Genomic DNA, 15,821 nt, shown 5'->3' on the forward strand with positions numbered 1-15,821 from the left:
CTTATATGAGAAGTGGGTTGTTTTGTTTTGGCCGCAAGTTGGTCAAAACAAGGATTTTTATTTATTTATTCGTACTGGGGATTGAACCCAGGGGTACTTAACCATTGAAACATATCCCAGCCCTTTTTACCCCATTATTTTTTATTTTGAGACAGGGTCTTGCTAAGTCGCTGAGGCTGGTCTCAAACTTGTGATCCTCCTGTCTCCACCCCCTGAGTCTCTGGAATTACTGGCATGTGCCACCATGCCCGGTTTGAAATAAGGATTTGTGAGTGTGTCTGTGTGTGCCTTTAAATTATTTTCCCCCATTATTAAGTGGATTAAATAAATGAGAATTGCTTAGTTCAAGTTAAAAAAAAAAAAAAAAAAACCCTCTTGACATTAGATAAGTGACTGCTATGGTTTAAATGAGGTGTCCCCCAAAAGCTAGTGTGAAACAATACAAGGAAGTGTATAGGTAAAATGATGGGGTTTTGAGCCTTAACCTAATTAGTGCATTAAATCCACTTGAACGGATTAACTGGATGGCCTTTGCAGGCAGGTAGGGTGTGGCTGAAAGAGTTAGGTCACTGGAGGCATGCCTTGGTGTTTATATTTTGTCCCTGGTGAGCAAGAGCTCTCTCTTTCTCTGCTTCCTGGTGCCAAGTCCTGAGCTGCTTTTCTCTGTCACACTCTTTCTGCCATGATGCTCTGCCTTATCTCAGGCCAGAGCAATGGAGCTGGCTGCCTATGGATTGAGACCTCTGAAATCATGAGTGCCAAGTAAACTTTTTCTTCTCTAAAATTGTTTTTATCAGTTCTTTCGATCACAGCAGTGAAGAAAATAATCAAAACAAAACTGACTAAAACAGTGACCTGGGAGTGGCAAGGTGGGCAGAGTTAATGCTGAATTCTTGGACTAGGAAGCCAAGGTCTAGCATCTGGTCCCACTGGACTCCCATCTCTTGGAGGATCATTTTCTCAGTACTAGATTAGATTATTTCCAAGGACCTTTTGTCACTCAAGTTTCTTCGTTTGTAACAGTCTGGCTAGGAAATCTAAAGTGTGAGACAATGCAAAGAAGGTTAGAGGTGAAATGATTGGAGATTTTCTTGCAATCAGTATCAAAAGGGGATGGTAAACTTTGGGGGGATGGAAAGGGAAACACACATATACACAGAGCATGAGCTCAGACTATACAGGACTAATTCCACAGTATGTCACATAATGATCCTAAGGGGAAACAGTGTGTACCCCAAGCCCAGGGATAAACAACTGGGACAGATGGTGGCTGGGGGCTGCTGACAAGATTTTAAAAATGAGCTCTTTCCCTCCCTGAAAATGTAATACATTTTTTCAAGACACTTTTTAAACCAAAACTTGTCTCAAAGGAAACTGAATTCTGTTTCTAGCACAGTAACAATATTCCCTTTGAGGCTGTATCCACACGCCGGCTGACTTCATGATAGAAATTGTATAAAATATATAAAAATATTCCTTAGGCGACTTCATATCTTGTAAATTTTCAGTCTCTTAGAACTCTTCAAATAAAGTCACTGCTGCAAGAGAAAATAAAGAAGGAAAGCTTTAACAAGAGGTAAACATAACACATCTTGATCTGATAATTCAAATAACTGAATATTTAAACACACAAAAGATCTGTAACCCATGCTCCGTCCTCATGCTCCATCCTTTACCCATTTATACATGGTATCTAGAACCCAGTCTAAGGAAATTAAGTACTACAATTCCAAAAAGAACCTCATTTTCAAGGTCTGTGAAACCAAAAGATGGAGAATGAGAACCCCCGCAGCATGGAGCATCAATCTGTTTTACAAATGCTTCTCAGGTGGCAGGTGGGCTCCTTGTCCCCGTGAGTCGTTCCTGTATCTATCATTCATTCTCCAGGGGAACACGTTCTTCACCTCCTTCACCACACTCTCAGGTGATGAGTGCAGAATGAAAATCCTCATTCACATGGAACCTTGTATGCATCCGGTAGGGCGTCTTTCTGAAGCCACACCAAATGGAGTGAACCCTGGTCTCTACTGGGCTCAGGGCAGCTCAACTAGGATTCCATCAGACAAAGAGAACACAATCATGGAATGCTTGATCTTTGGTCTTTGTTGCCTTTGCGGGTATATGTCTGTTTTTGCCATGTGGGGATAGAAACCAGGGCTCACACACGCCAAACCAGTCTCCACTACTGAGCTATACTCGGATCCCTTAGGTCTTCATTGCACTTGAGGGTTCTGGTTGTATTTTTAAGTCTTTCCAACAACTGCCTTTGTTATTACAAATGAAGCCCCATATTTATAAGTTTTCTACTTTCCAAAAGACTTTTTACAAATACCTCATCACTGACAGACTTGTTCCCTTTGCTTTCTTGAAGACTGAGTTAACCCAGGATGGGACTAAAATTATAAAAGCCGCCAGTGCACAAGGAACCACACACACACACCATGCAGGTGAGCCAGACAAGGTTAAGGGACAGAACATCCTCCAGTTTGCCAAAACTTAGTAAGTACTAATCAAAAGCGGAGATGCAACAGTCTGAAGAAATATGAATAACAAAAATCAGTAGAGGTGCCTTACTTTAAGGACATATTATTTATTTTACAGCTCACCTTTCAAGACATATACTCTAATATCATCCTATATCCTTTTCTGTCATTCATAATGATTTACAATGGTTATGAGAGAGGAGAAAAAAGGGAAGAGATATTAATAATTAAAATTGATTTCCCAAATGAGAGGAGTTAGGTAAGAGACTGTGTTATCTCCTTAGCTAAAAAAGGAAATGAAACCCTGTTCCTTAAAGTGACATGAATCAAATTTAAATTATAATGAAATAAGTCATTCTCTGCACTGCATTGCCACTACTAGCAGGGCTGAGCCACACATTGGTCTATAAAGCTGACCAAAGTCCAGTCAGAGGCTACTTTTAGGAAGGAGTCAATAAAGAAGAAATAATCCAGCACGGAAAAAGCCAGAAGGGCCAGCAATGAAAAAATACATAAATGGTACTAGAAAAAAAGAAAAAGAAAAGGCAAAACACGTTAAGATTTTCCAGAAAAACTTAAACTAGGCCATTATCTAAAAAACAGTTATTCCACTATTTTTATGTCTCCTCTTTATATGCTTCTTAGACCTAGATATTTTTGTATCAAGGAAAATAACTGAGTCAAGGGCACAGGATGTCAGGCCTGGTGTGCAATGTTCCACTGCACTGACAGATTTCACTCCAACCTAGGAGAACTTCAAATTGAGAGTGTTTTGCAACAGATTCAACCAAGCTTAAGGAGTCAAAAGCAAGACCACAGGAAGGGCTAACAATGAGGAATCTGGCCTAGAAGCCTGGATTCAAGTACAGACTCCCATTTCTAACTGTTAAACCTGTGCCATCCCTGTAGCCTGCTCTTGTAGGGTTGCTGGGGGCTTTATGTAAGATGGTGTATGTACAATGCTTTATATGGGGCCAAGCATTCAGAATACTCCCAGAGTAGCTATTAGGACCAAAATCCAATTCTCTGCTCTAAACAATCACATTAGCTTTCTTCAACAGCTGTCTTCTGCAGCTGATTAAGACTATGCTGCGCAAGTATCTTTGAGAGAATAATTAAAAGATATATGCTGCTTCAAGCCCTTACTACTAATATCAGAAACTAAGCAGAAATAGGTAAATCAATCTTTTTAAAATTCTTGCAATTCTGGTCTCTCCCTCTAAACACACAAATCCTAAAAAGCAGCACTTTAGTGGCATGATGCTATGAATATTCAGGAAAATATCTTATAATGATGATCTACAGGGAAAGAAGACACCACATGCTCTATGACTTGTAAATTTCTAACTGTGGCCTTATTTCTGGTAGTGCAATGAGATGCCTAAAAATTACAGGCTGTGTTACAGTACATTTTCACATTGCTAAATTCCTTCTTATTTCATTCCACAGTCGTGAATACATTCTCGATGATGAACAAATACCTACTTTGAAATCGTAGTAATTCTTTACACTATGCACCAATAAAAGTGTTGGGAAATTTGGTAGTTACAGTTTTACACAGAATGCTCAAGTTGGAAGAAATTTAGTAAAACTTCCTTATACTGAAAACACAATTCAAAACTCCCAAGTGTAACCACTTCCCTCCTGAAACAAGGCTGATGGACAAAACTTAAGACTTTCACTACCAAAGACTTATCTGGATCAAAGGAAGACTATCTTTTTCATTAAAGTTCATTGTTTACTGCATCATCTTAATTGTAAAGATGAAGCCACAGTTTTATCATTGTTAGTTTCCACAGAAGCTTCAGTGTTAGGATTTATGTGTGCCTTGTTAAAAATGACCTTCTAGTAAAAAGGATCTGGTCCCTTTAAAAATTAGAAAAATGTTTCAAGAAACTAGAAACCTGTGCAAATTAGTGGATACTGTGTGCCAGACCACAAAGGGCAGGGTGTTAAGGAATGAAAACATTTTCTGATTAATAACAACAGCACTGACATTTGCAGTCCTTCTAAGTGCCAGGTACTGGCAGGCTAAGTAATCCAGGTTCTTTAACTCAAACTTTCCAATGACTCTATGAGTCAGTGACAATTCCCATTTTCACAGGAGAACACTGAGGCTACAGATTCTATTACTTGTCCAAGACCATACAAATTCCGAGAGGAAAGCTGGGAGTCTGCTCCAGGTGGTCAGACCTGGAAGGTAACATGGGCATGCTCACACTGCACTGCCATCTGATCACTAGGGCGACATCCAGGCATCACTGATCTGGTACCCTCACTTCTCTGCTCCCCACCTACATGGGAGGAGGGCAAAAGGAGGAAAATGCAGAAGCCAGAAACACTGGTGGGCCCTTCCAGGGAAAGTCATTATGGTCATGGGAACAGTTAAATGATGCCAAAAGCCTATATGGTAAAAGACACCCAGTCCCAAAGAAGATCAAAAGTGCATCTGTAGGACTGGGGTATGGTTCAGTGGTAGAGCTCTTATCTAGCATGCTAGAGCTCTGGTTCCATAAAAGAGAGAGAGAGACAGAGAGAGACAGACAGAGACAGAGACAGACAGAGACAGAGACAGGAAGAAAGTGCACCTATAGGACACTGAATTCTGAAAACATTGAAAGGCACAGGCCACAGGCACACACAACTGGAATAATAATTTTCTAGAACACTTTTAAATAAAATAAATGGGAAAGTTGTTTATAGAAACAGAATTATAAAGATTATGAGATCAAAATTCACACTGAAGTCCTGGGGCTACATCTATGTGATCATTTACTGATAATCTGTGATTTCTGTTGGTAATTTAAAGGCTCAAAACTCTTAGTGAGAAGATTTTCTTGTACTAGGTTCTCCTGAATACTGTGTGGTCACATGCCCACAGATAGCAATTACCACAGACACAAACGACACTAGCACCTTGTAGTAGCCCTACCTACATAGGGTGGCATCTTGGCAGGTGCAGATTAATGGGAATGCATCAGAGTGTACTTAGGGGTTTATAGTGCTTTAAATCTTGCTCTGGTATAAATTGTGTGTTAAATCCTATAAATTAATATTCACACCTTGCTATTTTACCTTTTTACTTTTTTTATTTTTTGATAGTGCTGGGGATATAGCACCCAGGGCCTCCCTTGCCCATTCTAGATAAGGGCTCAACCACTGAGCTACACCCCAGCCCTTATGCAGTCTATTTACCTCAGAGTGTCTCAGAATGATCAGAACTTGCTTTAGACTTGGCTTAAATATTAATGAAAATTGCAAATTCCTTGGATCACACCCCAAACATACTAAATCAGAATTCACGGGGCTAGAGCCAAGGAATTTGCTTTCTTACAAGGTGCCCAGGTGACGTTAACACACATATAAAGGTTTAAGCCATGAGGTCAAACCCATTACTAACATTTGTCAACTGATTAATAACTGTAAGAATTTAAGCTGCTTCAAAAATTTTGCAAACATAACACTACATAGTAAGCTTAAAATTATATATATATATATATATATATACACACCATATATGTGTGTGTGTGTATGTATATATATATATATATATATATACATACATACATACATATATATGTTGTGTATATATACACAAACACACAAAAGCAATGGGGGAGAAAACATAGAACCATTTAGGACTGAAATGTAAACTAAAAATATCATCTCAGTTTGAGTTATAAAATTCTTGAATTACTGAATCATTTTTAACTTATTTCAAGGCAGATTGGAACTAGAATTTGGCTAATCTGCCCAGATCTTCCTTTTCTTTCTTTCATTTTTTTTGGGGGGGAGGGGGCAGGGTGCTGGGGATCAAACCCAGGGCCTCACAAGGCATGCTTAGAGCATGCTGTGTTGCTAAGCTACCCGCCCCCCATGCCCGCAGCCCCTACAGGCCTTTTAATGACCAGAGGAACACCCTATTATCACATCACACCTGTTAAAGAGTCACTGAGAGCCAACTATGTAAAGGGTGCCACCTGAAGGCAGGGCAAAAGATGAGAATCACAGCCAAGCCCTCAAGGAGCTCAACTCTTGTAGGGAAGAAATTTAAATGATCAGCTTCAATCCAAGAAAAAATAAGATGTGGTGTTTCAAGTCTTAAACAAAACTGGGATAGTTTATAATAGCTTTTTCTCATCTATAACACTTATTCTGTATTTGTACACATAGCTCTATTTCAATCTTTGACATTTGAAAGCTGTTACTTAGTAATATATAATCCATTTAATAATCCCCATTGACGGATAGTTAAGTTGTTTTCAGTTACCTGCTACTATATACAAAGCTGAAGAGAAGAACAACTTTGAACATTATCTTTGCATTCCCGAATATCTGTGCTTGTAACCACTTGGGCAAAGAGTACATATTTACATTCTTGACATTTCCACATTACCACCTATCCATTTCCCTTCACCTCTTAACCAGGGTGACAAGGTATACCAGCTTCCCCTGGGAGGTCTTGGTTTATGTGCTTACTCAGAGCATTCCCTTTTATTCCCAGCAGGGTCTCATTTTGGATGTGAGCTACAAGGTTAGGCTGATGTTGACATTCATCTTTGTTAAGAGAAAAACAGTGATCTCTATTTTCATTGTATTTATTTCATTATTAGGTAGGGCATTTTTCATGTTTACTGACCATTGCATCTTCCACAAGTTGCCACACTCCGATCCCAATTTAGGGGAGAGGTTTTAATAATTAAAATCTTAACTTTTTAATATCAATGGCAAACTACTTTTTATGCATGTTGGTAGATATTTTTTTCCATTCAAAATGAAAACAGCTCTTCTAAGTAACATAGAAATGTACTACTCTTGCAAATTATATTGCCTTCTTTATTGAATAATGCCCATGAGAAATTGTGCACTCATTCCTTGCAGTTTTGAATCTTCTGACACTAGGATTAGATCTTACTGAGAAGTCTGAAGATTGCCCTTTACTGTGTTATATACTCATAGCAATTCAAATGTATCATATATTTTACTAATGATTTTCCCAAGTGACAATAACTGAACACTTGTGATTTAGCAGCCCTTGGGATGGTAAGTTTCAAAATGCCATATTTCAAGTAAAATGTAATTGAAATCAAAATGACACTGTAGTAGAAAAAAAAGGATTCAACTGGCAACTATTTGAATGGAATTCAGCAGTTCCCTAGGAGTGTCAGCATACCTCTGGTACAACATCTCCACTAAGCAACAGAGGAATGGCATTACCATGAATAGTACTACCTTTATTAAATAGGGAAAATAAAACAAGTCAGACACAGCCTCTCTGTTTGGCTTGTGGGCTAGAGTTCAGCTGATTTGCCTTCAATAATCCTCCATCTGAGAATGAAAAAACAATCCTATTACTACCTTAACAGGTTATGTCTAATCCGGCCTCTCTGAGGTTCAAGAGAGTCAAGAAATAGAAAAAACATAATTCTTATTTACTAAGTGTTTACTAACTTACTTAATATAGTACAGGTTGAATATTCCTTATCTAGAATTCTTGGGAACAAATGTTTCAAATTTCAGTTTTTCAGATTTGAGAATATTTACATGGACTTTACTGGTAGAGCATCCCTAATTTGAAAATTCAACATCTAAAATGGTCCAAAATCGGAGAGTTTTTAAGCACCATGGCTCTCAAAAGTTTAAGATTTTAGAGCATTTCAGATTTTCAGATAACATCTAACAATTACCTATTCAGAACTTATTTAGTGCCAAGGAACAACATCCTGATGAAGCAGAGATATTTTTACTGTCCCCACTTAGATGGAAAAGCTGATGCATCAGACAGTTAGTAATTTCTCCAAGATTACACAGCTAAGAAGAGACAGACCAGATCTTGAGCATAAGAAGTTTGATTCCAGAACGTACACTGCAAAGCTGTATTATACTGTGTCCTGTTACTTATGAAATATAGGCACTATTTTTCACTTAAGCTATTTATGTTAGTAGAGCTGAAAGTATCAAGGTACAAATTAAGAAAAATAAAAATCGTGATTATAACTATCAATTTCAGCTTCTTTCTAATTATAAGAAATACAGTCTATGAAACCATTTCATTTTCTGCTTCCATTGAGCCCTTTCAGTTCTGTCTTATGTCCTCCAAAGTCTCCATGAGTCTTCAATGCTGCAGAGATTTTACGATAAAAATAGCAGATGTCACAGACCCCCTTTTGTAAGTCTTGTAAAAGGGCTGACAGGGCCAGCAAGGCAGAACAGATCAACTGAGGGTCAATTCCTGGTCAACAACAGGGAGAGGGCCTGGAATAGGCCCCTGCCTGAGAGGAGATGGCAGACTTGGTTGACAGTTTCAAATAGAACGAAACAAAAATCTCTGATCCCCAAGGTTCTCTAAATACTGCATATGTGTGTGTGTGTGTGTGTGTGTGTGTGTGTGTGTTTTGGTATATTCTGTGCACAGAGCAAAGCTGTGGAAGAAAAACCTTAAAAAAAAAAAAAAAGAACTCATTGATAACAGTGAAGTATGCTTCTAGGTCCACCCCAAACTCCCAAAACTCCCAGAGGATGGCCATAAAGGTACTGGAGCTAGTCGGGTGTGGTGGCACATGCCTGTAATTCCAGCGGCTTGAAAGGCTGAAGCAGGAGGATCTCGAGTTCAAAGCCAGCCTCAGCAAAAACGAGGTGCTAAGCAACTTAGTGAGACTCTGTCTCTAAATAAAATATAAGAAAATAGGGCTGGGGATGTGTCTCAGTGGTAGAGTGCCCTTGAGTTCAATGCCTGGTACCGCCCCCCAAAAAACATACTGGAGCTATTTCCAAAAATAAAGGACAAATAAGGCAGTTAACATTTTAAATGTGTCCTCAGTCATGCATGAGTACAATAAAAACAACAGGCCAAGGCAACCCCTGAACCACAGGGCTATCAGCTTCCATAAAAAGCGAGGCACCACAAGCATCTAAGCTCTCATGTGTGGAGGGCAGGGGGGACTTTGCACACAGATGTGTTGCATAAGCATGTGTATATACAGCATACTCTGAAAGGACATGGAGGATGCCGATAACCATGGTTCCCCTTGTGAAGGGAACGTAGAGATGAATTGGGGGTTAGGAGGGCAGGTAGGTAAAGACACTTTGGATTTTAAGATTTATTTTTCATCCTGCAGCCCTTCATGATATTGGACTACTTTCTCATAAGCATGTCTTATATTTCAATTTAAAAAAAGATTCCATTTTGAGCCGGATGTGGAGGCACATGCCTGTAATCCCAGCAACTCAAAAGGCTGAGGCAGGAGTTCAAGGTCAGTATCAGCAACTTATCAGGCACTTAGCAATTCAGTGAGATCCTGTTTCTAAATGAAATATTTTAAAAAAGAGTTGGGGTTGCAGCTCAGTGGTTAAGCACCCCTTGGTTCAATCCCCAGTACCTAAAAAAAAGATTCCATTTCCAACACTTGTAGCATTCAATGCATTGGAAACAGTGAAGTTACTGAACCTTGAGGAAGCCCAAGCACAAACTCTGTAATTATATATCAGCATGACCTTGAATAATATGAAACCTCCTAGAGGTTAGTCTAACTCTGAAACTAGGGAAACAAGGGAGAAAAGCCTACTATAAAACTACAAGAGAAGCCTGAGAGAGCTTGGCTTCTGTCCATCTCCATCTTACACAATGCTGGATCCTTATGGCCTAGCAAAGTGCCTGGCACATAATAGGATCTCAATACATGTTTTAAAGATGTAACAGTACTTTAATTGAACTGAACTAGCAATCACAGCTCTAAAAATCTATGACCTTGGTCTATCTGGGAGAAGACTGGTTTATAAACCTGCCCCTGATCCAGGCAGAACTTTAAAAGCCAAATGACATCAGATGATCCCACAAGCCACCAAAGCAGCCCTCCCATGCTGAGTTCTGGCGAGACTGTGAACCACCGGGCTACATGGGTTTACTCCTTGCCAGGAAAAGCAAATCTCCCTCCCATTCCATAGCTATTGAGCATGTTGGCTCCAAAATGTGAATTTTTCCCATCATTACCCAGTGCTAGGATTTGGGAAAAGTTACTCTGAGCCTACTTAAATGTAAATGGAGATGTTATTATCCACAATGCCTAAAATAAGTTTTAAGTTTCGGTCCCTCACTCAGCTTTTCAGTTCTGATCAGCTCTACTGCCTTTTCTTCATATAGCAGGTCCTGGAGAGATGTTAGCCTCCTCCCCTCCACACTGAAGACAGACTCCATGCATGGGCCTTCACTCAGGAGCATGACAAGCATCACACAGAGTACTACGATCCCTTGAGAAATGTGATGAGCGATTGATCCAGCCAGGTGGCCTCATCCAGGCCTATTTTAGCTGATGTTTCTTTTTTATAAATGTATATTCCATTGCCCCTGAGTCAAATTAAAAAGACTTCCATTAAATCTGGGATCCTTTTACTTACTAAATATGTGTCTTCCCTGAAAAAAAAAAAATTATATATATATCTCACTCAGGAGAAAAAAATAAACCAGCTAGTGGTACCTGACATTTCCCACCATTACCTCCTTCCCTGGACAGTTAAAAAATGAAAAGCAATTCAGAGAAGTGCAAATAAAGCAGCAAATGCTCAAGGGAGGCCCCAAGGAGGCTCCATGACAGTCACGGTCACTGAGCTCAAAGGAAGGAGGAGAAGAAGAAAAGAGGACGGCAGAAGTTCAGGAGAAGACACTTTTGATCAACCACCAAAGCTCAGGAGGTTCTGGTAAAGAGCAGACTTTTATCCAAGGGCAGAGCACCAGCACAGCAGCCACAGCCAAGCAGAGAACTTCAGCCCATGCTACATCTTCACTCACCAACTCCCGTCTTTAAAACAAAGCACACAAGTCTGCAAAACTTTCCAATCCGTCCTGCTCCTACTTTTGATTCCACCTCTTATAAGAGGGGAATAGTTATCTAAGGCCTCTGTAACACAAATGCAAAAATGGTGCACATTCTTATGGGATTTGCCAGGTATTATCTATCCCTAAGATGTCCTGAGAATCCAAGCTTAATGTTAAGAAGGGATCCACAGTCCCAAAAGTTGATGTATGAGAAGCAGACTCATAAATAGATAGAACCACCAAGAACGGCATGAGGATTTTATAGTAGTAAATATTTAGTAGGTACTAACTGTGCCAAGGATTGATTTTAAAAACTATATGCATAGTTTTAAAAATGAGGACACCGAGGCTGAAAAGCATTAGTTAGACAAGGCTGGGAGTGTGGCTCAGTGGTAGAGCACTTGATTAGTATGCACAAGGCCCTGCATTAGATCCCTAGTGCCACAAAATGAAGAGAAAAAAAAAGAACAAAAACCTTTCCCAAATAAAAGTGTCTTCATAGCAAAGTAAACAATCAGTAGAGTGAAGAGACAATATACAAATGTTAGAAAATATGTGCAAAATGTATCTGACAAGCAGTGAACATCCAGGACTTGTAAGAAACTCAACTCAATACCAAAAAAAAAAAAAAAACAAAAACAAAAACAAAAACGTTAGAAAGAAAGAAACCAAACCCCAAAAATACAACTTTAAAATGTGCCAAATATTTTTAAAAATTAATTAAAAAAATAAAAAATTTAAAATGGTAATGTAAACTTATCAAAGGACTTCTTAATAAGCTAGAATCATAAAATGGAAAAAGGAACACATCCTTGGGAAACACGCAATATAGAATGCTTACTACAGTATCATTTTTAAAAAGCAAAAGACCAGTGACAATGAAGACAAGGCAGTGGCATTTGGAGACTGAAAGCAATTCGATTTATTTAACTTTGAAGAACAAAAGCTTATTCTTCTAAGAAGAAATCAAAACACATTTTCTGTGGAAAAAAAGAAACCATTTTAACCGCATTGCCAAAATAAATCAGGCAGAGTATAAGTTAGATCTAGCCACAGAAAAGAACTCAGGCCAAATAGGCAGGGTGAGAAGAATAAGGGGGAGGAGAGGACAAACAACAGATTTTGTTTTTAAAAGAGCAAAGGAAAGATGGGGAGAGAGAAATCCTGCCCCAATGTTGACACAGTTCCATTTAGAACACAGCCATTCCTTGGGATCCATGGGGGAACTGGTCCCAGGACCCCAAAGATACCAAAATCTATGGATGCTCAAGGGCCTGACATCAAATGGTACATTATTTGCATGTAACCTACGTGGGTCCTCCTGTAAACTTTAAATGATCTCTAGATTACTTGTAATACCAAATGCAATGTAAATGCTACGTAAATAGTTGTTATACCATATGGTTTAGAGAATGATGACAAAGAAGTGTGTATGTGTTTGGAATAGATTCAATTAGAAGAAAAAATATCTGGATCCACACTTAGTTGAACCTATGGATGTGGAATCTACAGATACCTGGGACCAACTGTACTCAGTTCAGTTTCCATTAAAACCACCTAAAAAGGGGGAAAAAGGAAGGAAGGAAGGAAGGAAGGGAGGGAGGGAGGGAGGGGAAAACTTACCAATGGGTGGATCTACATTTGCATTTGAATATTTGGACCTATTCTACAGTCAAAGCATTCCAGGAAAATAGCTTAGATAAAATTCCACATTTGAACTAAACCTTCTTTCAGGAAAAAAATGCAACTATTATCCAATTATATAAAAGTCACATAACACCCCTTTCCTACTTTATTAGTTAAATTCTGGTACAAATCTGATTCAGCCTAAATTCAGAGATTTTGACCCAGTCAGAAAAATTTCAGGTTTCTCTAGTTGGAAAATCAAGTCAAATTAAACTTTCCAGTCACTCTTCCTTGGATAAGAAATATAAGAAAAATCTTAATAAATATATAATTTCTTTTAAATGTCAGTGAATATTCACTTTCTTCCTTTTTCAAAGTCCATACGTTATTGGGGTAGTCTCACAGGGTCACCCAGTAGGTTCCAACATGAACAGGGACCTGATTTTCCTGGACCCAGTTAAATGAAGTCTGTGACTCCTGAAACCAAGCTGACTGGGTTTGACTAAATTCTACCACTTACTGGTAACTCTAAATAAGTTGTTAAACCTCTGTGCTTATGACCTTCATTTGAGAAATTAACACACAGAATGGCCTTTCAAGACAAGCCATGTACTAAATTCCAAAAGCTGAGTTACAATTAATTTACTCCATGGATCATGGGCATTCATAAGATTATTCTCTCTGATTTTGAGCTTGAAAATTTCCATAATTAAATATTTTTAATTTCAAAGTTAATTACAGCAAGTTGGAGGCTCAGAGAATGCATTCTCATCTAGGCCTCTGCTGATTGGGATAGCACAAGAAGTGTGACTATCTTTTAAGGAGAGCCAGTTATAGTCTAAATACTCCCTTGGCATTTGCCTTAAATCCATGAATTTCTATCTTTATTTCACATTCAAGGAGAAAGGGGGTAAGGGCTGTTAGGTACAATTTTCAAACGGTAAAGTTCACATTGAATTCACCCATGTCTTCTGATCAAATGCAATATCCTGCTAGATGACAGTTGGCTTTGCAGAGAGTATCAAATTGTAAACCAGTTACATGCGGTCAGGACTTGAGATGATCAGATCAAGTTCCTGGAGTCAAATATAGATAGAATTTGGGCCAAGAAAGCCACCTGAGCAATCTTAATTCTTTTAACCTTCCCAAGCCTTAGCCAGAATCTACTTAGGACTAGGTCTAATGGGTCTTATAGTTCCTGCCTGAGACTGAGCCACATTCTCATAACCTGAGCTTCATCTCATAACCTGCCTAACCTGCCGTCCAGGTGATAACCTGTCACACACTGTCATCAAAACCCAGGCATTCTTTGCTGGTCCTTCCCTACCTTAGACTTGAATAGCCAGATGCTTCTCTTCCCAGAGAGGCAAGTTCTCCTTTAGTTTAATCAAAATACTTCTCTTAAGTTACCCTGGTCACTCAGTAATCCAAATCTAATACAGAGGTGCCACTTTCTTTGTTCAATAAGACTTTCTTTTATGCTGGAAATGTTCTACTTCTGTACTATTCAATAGGGGAGATTCTCGCCTGTGGCTATTGAACACCTGACATATGACTAGGGTAAACTCTTTTGATAAAAATTCATTTAAATTTCAATACCCATAGGTGACTGGTGGCTACCACATTAGACCATTGTTCTCAATCATCAGTGGAAACAGTCCCCTTAATGAGTATCCTCTGTGGATGGAAGGGTGGGTGTAATTGACTTTATGGTCAGAGACCCAGGTTCAAATCTTGACTTCTATTTCCAGCTATGTGACTTTCAATATGTAACTTATCCTTTCTGTACCTCAGTTTCCTCATCTGGAAAACTGGGATGATAATATGGACCCCCTTAGGAGATGTTTGTAGTGGAGACACGGGAGATATATACCAGCACAATGTTTAGAAGAATGGATACTGATTAACACTGGCTGCTATTATCATCCACTACATCATCCTGCTCCTGCCTGGCTCCCTTCCCAAGGTCACCAGAAACTGGCCCCAAGGCCAAAGACAGACTTTACTAAACTGTTTCTTTTCTTCAAATAAGGTCCCATTTGGCTCCTAATCTAGGGAAAGAGGGCAAATCTCCCCAAAGGCAAGCCTAAAAGAACAGCAGGAGAAAGCCAAAGCTGTCAGAGCCCCTTTGCCCCAGAGGATTCAGGAGCACAACTCTTTAATTACTTCCAGAACATCTACTCCTCTGAGCCTGGCAGATTATTGGAAAAACTTCAACCCAAATGCCACTGATCCCACCACCCACCAAAGGGAGCTAATTCACAGCACTCAGCAGTACTCACCAAGCACTGCCAGTGTGCCAAGCCTGGGCTTCCTGGTCAGTCCCCAGAAATCTCACTGCCACCCCTTGAGATAGCATCATTTCCATTTGCCAGTGAGGCAGAAACAGCTGCAGCTCCATGCCCAAATCCTGGGTTAGTGAACAGTGAACTGGGATCTGAAGCTGGCAGCCTGGTTCCAGGGCTCAGATGCAACTTTGCCTCTTCTCTGTTCCTTCAAGGCCAAGCCTCCTCCGCCCCACCTTCCCTCCCTCTGTACACTGTAAACACTCTGTCTTCAAGTTCAGATTCGGACAGCTCCTTGGATGCTTTGATAGCATGGCCGACCCCTTGCCCTTCACATATAATAAGCATAAAAAGGGAAAATGCAATTCAAGCCAGAACAGAAAGAAAAGAGTAAAAGGAAAGGTAAGCCAGGATCAAGTTATCACAGGGTTTGGTTTTGCGATTTTAAAGCCGTGCCTTCCAAAATTAAAACTGCCAAACCAAGAAGCATTCATTTTTGCCCTTTAATTTCTTCAAAATATTTGTTGGCAACAATTATAATGCTACTGAGGGCAATTCAGAGTAATGTTCCTACTGAGGGTACTGAGAGTAATATTCCTGTTGAGGGTATTTTCT

General features: G+C 39.4%; 1 protein-coding gene across 2 annotated transcripts in view; it reads right to left on the reverse strand.

Moving 5' to 3' along the window:
- Positions 1 to 353: 353 nt before the first annotated feature.
- Positions 354 to 15,821, reverse strand: part of Rell1 (RELT like 1) — a 62,664-nt gene continuing 47,196 nt past the window's right edge. For both annotated transcript variants that reach the window (XM_076864815.2, XM_076864816.2), the window contains exon 7: positions 354 to 1,538. The gene's annotated coding sequence lies outside the window, so the exon portion shown is untranslated. The remainder of the gene's footprint in view (positions 1,539 to 15,821) is intronic.

This window comes from Callospermophilus lateralis, chromosome 8 (genome assembly GCF_048772815.1).
Source record: "Callospermophilus lateralis isolate mCalLat2 chromosome 8, mCalLat2.hap1, whole genome shotgun sequence".
Lineage (NCBI taxonomy): Eukaryota > Metazoa > Chordata > Mammalia > Rodentia > Sciuridae > Callospermophilus > Callospermophilus lateralis.